Raw genomic sequence first — 7,007 nt, forward strand, 5'->3', positions numbered from 1 at the left:
ATTGGTACATTTCCCAATGAGAAAATAGACACTCAATAACTTATCCAAAGCCATACAGCATGTTTTTCTTGTTTTGTGCTGTTGAGTCAATTCCAACCCATAGCAACCCAATAGAATGGAGTAGAACTGTCCCATAAGGTTTCTAAGGCTATAATCTTTATGGAGCTCTAGTGGTGTAGTGATTAAGACATTTGGCTGCTAACCAAAAGATCAGTGGTTTGAACCTACCACTTGCTCCAAGGAAGAAACATGAGCCAGTCTGCTTCTGTAAAGATTTACAGCCTTGGAAACCCAATGAGGGTTGCTATGAGTCAGAACACCTTGATGGCAGTTTGGTTTTTGGAATCTTTACGGAAGCAGATTGCCATGTCTTTTTCCTGTTAAGCAGCCAGTGCATTTAAACTGCCAAACTTTTGATTAGTAGCCAAGCACTTAACCACTGTACTTCAGGACTCCTTCACCACAGAGCCCAGATCTGTCATTAAGCTCCTTCTCTTTCTATTATTCTAAACTTCTTTTCTGGGCTTCAATGTTTTCATCTATTAAATGAGATCATTAAATGCCCTTGTGACGAGATAGTTTTTTAGACAAACCCAGCAGTTATGGTCTTCTCCTTTTCCCCTTGCTAGCATCTTTAGGCTTTGGAACAATAACCCTCCCTCCCCCTAAAGCTAAAGGTTTGTCTAAATAAGCAGTAGGGCAAAAGAGATGCCTTTCTAGTTGGTGTCAAAGTGTCTGACCATCCCCCTCTTAGGACAGTCAGATAGGAAAACATCTATGTTGCTCTCCATGTAATGTGTCGCATAGGCTTTGAGGAATAAAAATGGCTGGGAGAGGGACCTTGGGGTCCTTTGGCTACTATGATGCTAGGTGGAGGTACATGTGCAGAGTTGTCCATCTTGAGCAGGATAGCTTCTAGAAGCCAGAGAGGATCAGCTTCATAAAATTGTTCCCTTTGAGTCCCTTAGCTATGATGCTTGGTGAAAGCAAGTGTAGCAGAGATTTTCAGCCCACTTAGCCAGGGGAGATTAGTGTGAGGAAGGCTCTACAGTCCCTCCCCTTCATTACATCCATCACAAGGCATGGGTGGAAGAGTTTGCCACCTCTGTCCAGACAGCTTTTGAGCCAGGGGAACACTCTTTATGGAAGTTTTCCTGTTGTATGCTGTCTTCTTCTTGTGATAAGTAATGAAAACTATTTTTCACGTGCCAACTCTCTGGGAGTATCTTGTGTATTCAGGCTCTGATCAGGAGGATGTGATACTCATGGAGGAATCGCTGTTATTGATTGGCACCCTTTTTCTAATAGCCTCCTGGCTATTTAAAAATCTGGGACAACTTGTGAATTCATGAGAGTACCTTTTGGACTGTTGGATTACAAGAGATGAATTGACCCAGAACAATAATCTTAATACACAGAAAGTTCTTACCAAAAAAACAAACAAACAAACAAACTTGCTGCCATTGAGTCAATTCTGACTCAAGTGATTCCCTTTGGGTTTCTGAGGCTGTAAATCTTTATGGAAGTAGATTGCCCAGTCTTCCTTCCATGGAGTGGCTGGTGGGTTTGAACTGCCAACCATCTGGTTAGCAATCAAATGCCTTAGGCACTGTGCCACCAGAGCTCCTTCAGAAAGTTCTTAATAATTATTATTTCCCTTCCTATATTTTGCTGCTAACCAGATGGCTAGCGGTTCAAACCCACCAGCCTCTCCTTGGAAGGAAGATGGGGCGATCTACTTCCGTAGTGATACTGCCTCGGAAACACAAGGAGGGGTTGCTATGAGTCGAGTCCGACTTGATGGCACATAACAACAACAACAACAACATTTTGCTCTGGTTGTTGTTGTTGTTATGTGCTATCGAGTCAGACCCAACTCATAGCGACCCTCCTTGGGTTTCTGAGGCGGTGGTATCACTACAGAAGTAGATTGCCCAACCTTCTTTCCGAGGAGTGGCTGGTGGGTAATAGCTCTGATTTTCTTTGTTGGTTTGTTTGTTAGGTTAATTAATTAGAGTTTTCTTAGATTTGGGCTTAGCTCGACACTTTTTAAAATGCACCAGTGAAAAGTTGACTCAAAATACAGGTGGCTACATGACTTCTGAGGACTGAGAGGGCCAGCATAACATTTTGCTCTTCCTTTATTGTATCTGAGGAGGAGAGCTACAGGGCAGGAAACTGACATGGTGCTATTCTGCTACCTAGAAAAATGTGTGAGGTTGCCTGTTTGGTTTTTCATCTGTGTACCAAGACCCTGTGGACAACTTTAATATCTGCTCATAAAGCAGCTGCAGTCCTGGTGCTTTGGAGAAAGACTGAAGCAAGACAACAGCCAAGCTGCACCTCAATGGTCCTACAGCATTTTTGAGTTGCCCTTGTTACTCTAGGCAGATAGCCCAGAGCACCACCCAGCCTGTGCATGGTGGCAAATGTTGACAGAACATCACCAATAGGAAATAGCAGTATTTCATTGACTGTAAATGGTAGCCTACTCCCAGAGGGGGTTGGGAAGAGCTACTTATCTCAGAAATAATGAGTATCTATATATGTAGGTATGTATGTATGCATGCATTTCTTACTTTTCTACCTGCCTGAAAGCACTGGAGTCCTCTCTGATTGCAAATAATAAGTGACATCTAACTGCAAGTACTAGGGAAAATGGAAAGCATCTAGACTAGCTGGAGTGTTTGGAGAAGGTAGTGATTCTTAATCACAGAAGGAGGTTTTAATATTCTAATTCAGCAAACTGACTCAGCACCTTCTTTTATCTAGAGCCATGCAAAAATGATGGAGCCTTCATCTTGAATGTTCTAACAGTCTGGTGGGAGAGACTTGTAAACAGACATAGTGCAGCCTGGTAGGCTCTTTGTTGGAGGTATGAAGAGTGTTGTAGAAGCCTAAAGCAGACAAAGTAACTCTTAGTCCTGAAGGAAAGGTGATATTTGAGTTAGTTGAGTCATTTGTTGCCAGATGAATAGGACTTTGTCAAGAGAAGAAAATGAGAAGAGCGTTCCAGCTGCACCTCTTCCAGGACATGTTAGACACAGCATGGGCAAAGGCCCAGTGCTCATGACAAGGGGATTGTGAGGAGTCCATGAGACTTGACCATAAAAAACCAGAGACCCAGCTTGGGACCAGAGTGAAGCATCTGGGGCTCTGTATTATGGTATTCAGTGGGGTCAAGTTCTAGCTCTATCACTTTCAGGATGTGGCTCTCAATAATTCACTCAGGCACTCTGGATTTTGTTTTCTCATTGTAAAATGGGGATGTTAACAGTCCCTGTCTTATAAGGTTGTTGTGCAGATTAAATCAAAGCAGCCCTGTGCTCACTTCAGTAGCACATATACTAAAATTGGAACAATACAAAGAAGATTAGCATGGCCCCTGTGCAAGTATGACACACAAATTCGTGAAGCATTTGTGAAGCAGTCAATTTTGCAGTGAAATCAACAGTGTTATATAAAAACATGAACAGTGTTTACATTAAACTTCTCAAAGGTCTAGAATAGGGCTGTCCAAGACAACTATCTGTATCTGCCCTGTCCAATTCAGTGACCATTGCTTTGCCTGGCTGCTGAGGATTGAGGTGAGAAACTAAATCTTTAATTTTATTTTATGTTCATTAAATAGCAACATGTACCCTGTTGCTATTGAATTGGAGACAGTGCAGGTCTAGGGTCATGGAATCATAAACTGTTTTACCTATAAAAAACCATTGGTGGTTGAGTGATAGAATTCTTACCTTCCATGTGGGAGACCCAGGTTCAATCCCCAGCCAGTACACCTCATATACAGCTGTCGCTCATCTCTCAGTGGAGACTTGTATGTTGCTATGATGCTAAACAGATTTCAGTGGAGCTTCCAGACTAAGACAGACTAGAAAGAAAGGCCTGGTGATCTACTTCTGAAAATCAGGTGATGGGAAACCCATGGATCATAAAGGTCCAATCTGTAACTAATCATGGAGATGGTACAGGACTGTGCAGGGTTTCTTTCTGTTATGCATGAGTTTGTTGTGTGTCAGGGACCCACTCAACAGCAGCTAACAACCATAGCAACCATGAAAGAGACCTTAGCATTGGTACTATCTTATCTCCCCACCACCACCACCACTTTGCATATGTGGAAATGGAGGCTTAGAGAGGAATTGGACAAAGGCATCAGTCTGCTAACCAAAAGATCAGCATTTTGGACTGACCAGCTGCTCCTTGGGAGAAAGATGAGGCAGTCTGCTCCCATAAAGATTTATAACCTTAGATATCCTATGGGGGTCTCTATTAGTCAGAATCCACTCAACGACATTAGGTTTAGGGGGTAATATAGCTACTTAATGAGACTTGTTAAGGGACTCAACAGGCCTCTGGCTTCCAGGTAAGACTCTTATTATCCTATGGTCTGGCTGGATTATGCTTTCTGCTTTGCAAAATTCCTGTTATCCAAGAATCATGGGTTCTGACGTCCTTCCCAGCCACCTCTCCTTTTCTCCCATGCACTTTTCTGTTCCTTTTGTTCCAAATTTAATATATGCCCTTTATCCAGTGAATCTTGTGTAATCTACAATTCACTGACAGATATTTCAGTTCCTGGTTGTGACAAACACTAATGGGAACATGTGTTGGCAGCATCTCATTTAGTACAACATGCCCAGAAACATTGTTTTCATAACTCATACTTTTTTGTTGTTGCCAAACTAATACTAATTTTTATTACTTTGCCTGGGCATTAAACTAAACTGTCAACAAAACACAGAACTTCTTATCATATTTACCAAATATGACTGAAAATTCTTTATCATTCAAAATTGAGGTGCTTGAGCCATTCAGCAGTCATTGGTTAAGGATGGGTGGTTAGGTACAGACACAGGTCTTTGTAGCAACTGGTGTAGTTATCCTTGAACTCAGAGGCAGATATGCTGGATAGGACTGTTGTGGTTCCTGACCTACAAATGTATCTCTTTCCATTTCCCCAGAGGAAGGTTTCAGCTTTTAGTTGAAACCTGGTTAGGAAGTGACACATGCTTTGAGGGGAGTTTGAGTAGGTCTACAAGTTTGCTGCCTTGTTCCCCTCCTTCTTAAGATATGATTGATGATTGTGGCTCTGGAAAGAGCAATTGGTGATGAGCTAAGGGAGACAGGGCAGCTCAGTTAGCTATTTATTTACAGTTCCCACAGTATTCTATAACATGAAATAAGTGCTTCATTCTTGTGCTCCTGAGCACTTTGCACTACTCCCTGCCTGGGGGATAGCTACACAATCTGGATCCTGGTCTTCCTTGGACCTGCATAATTCATGTGATCAGGGCTCTAGGTTTCAGATACAGTGTCATCTGCAGTTCTTAGAACATGCCAACAAGTCCTCCTTTCAGCTTGGATTGCACTCTTCCTTGTGTCTAGCTTAGCTAACTCTTACTCATCCTGCAGGTCTCTGCAAAGTGTACTCCCTCAGATCAACATTCCCTAACCCATATCTTGTAAAGGAAGTTAGCTCCTCCCATCCTTCTCCCCCTCCACACACATAAAACCTCATTTTATCTTTAAGAGTCTTAGCATAGTTTCTAATAAAACTTTATTTTTATGAGTATTTCTTCACCATCCATTTCCTCCTTGTTGTTATGTGCTGTTGAGTCATCTCTGACTCATAGCGACTCTACATACAATAGAACGAAACACTGCCCAGTCCTATGCCAGCCTCACAAACTCTACTATACCTGAGTCCATCACTGCAGCCACCGTTTCAATCCATCTTGTTGAGGGCCTTCCCCTCTTTTGTCCACCCTCCACTTTACCAAGCATGACATCCCTCTCCAGAGAATGGTCTCTTCTGACAACATGACCAAAGTAGGTGAGATGAAGTCTGGCCATTCTAGCTTCCAAGGAGCATTCCAGCTGCACCTCTTCCAGGACAGATTTGTTAGATCTTATAGCAGTCCACAGTACTTCCAGCATTCTTTGTCAATGCCACAACTCAAAAGCATCAACTCTTCTTTGGTCTTCCTTATTCATTGTCCAGCTCTCAACATGCATATGAGGTGATTGAAAATACCATGGCGTGGGTTACACACATCTTAGTTTTCAAAGTGATATCTTTGCTCTTCAGCACTTGAAAGAGATCTTTTGCAACTTATTTGCCCAATGCAATACACCTTTTGAAGTCTTGACTCCTACTTCCATTGGTGTTGGTTATAGAACCAAGTAATATGAAGTCCTGGACAATGTCAATCCTTTTTCCATTCACCATGATGCTGCTTATTGGTCCATTTGTGAGGATTTTTGTTTTCTTTATGTTGAGGTATAATCCATACTGCAGACTACAGTCCCTAATCTTCATCAGTAAGTGCTCCAAGTCATCCTCACTTTCAGCAAGAAAAGTTGTGTCATCTGTGTATCTCAGGTTGTTAGTGAGCCTTCCTCCAATCCTGATGCCACATCCTTCTTCATATAATCCAGCTTCTTGGATTATTTGCTTAGCATAAAGATTGAATGAGTATGGTGAAAGGATACAACCCTGATGCACTCCCTTCCTGATTTTAAACTATGCAGTATCCCCTTGTTCTGTTCAAATGACAGCCTCCTAGTCTATGTACAGGTTCCTCATGAGTACAATTAAGTGTTCTGGAATTCCTGTTCTTCTCAATGTTATCCACAATATGTTATGATCCACACACTTGAATGCTTTTGCATAGTCAATAAAACACAAGTAAACATCTTTTTGATATTCTGTACTTTCAACCAAGATCCATCTGATATCAGCTACTATATCCCTCACTCCATGTCCCCTTCTGAATCCAGCTTGCATTTCCAGAATTCCCTGTCAGTATATTGCCACAACCAGTTTTGAATTATCTTCAGTAAGATCTTACTTGCATATGATATCAATGATATTGTTTGATAATTTCCAATTTCTGTGGGATCACCTTTCTTGGGTATGAATATGGATCTCATCCAGTCCATTGGCAAGGTAGCTGTCTTCCAAATCTCTTGGCATAGGGGAGTGAATGCCTCCATCA

General features: G+C 41.9%; 1 pseudogene; it reads left to right on the plus strand.

Moving 5' to 3' along the window:
• The first annotated feature begins 3,323 nt into the window (after window positions 1–3,323).
• On the plus strand, window positions 3,324–3,439 carry LOC122150785 (annotated as a pseudogene).
• Window positions 3,440–7,007: the final 3,568 nt, after the last annotated feature.

This window comes from Orycteropus afer, unplaced genomic scaffold (assembly GCF_000298275.1).
Source record: "Orycteropus afer afer isolate SDZICR_OR568_19922 unplaced genomic scaffold, OryAfe1.0 scaffold00235, whole genome shotgun sequence".
Lineage (NCBI taxonomy): Eukaryota > Metazoa > Chordata > Mammalia > Tubulidentata > Orycteropodidae > Orycteropus > Orycteropus afer.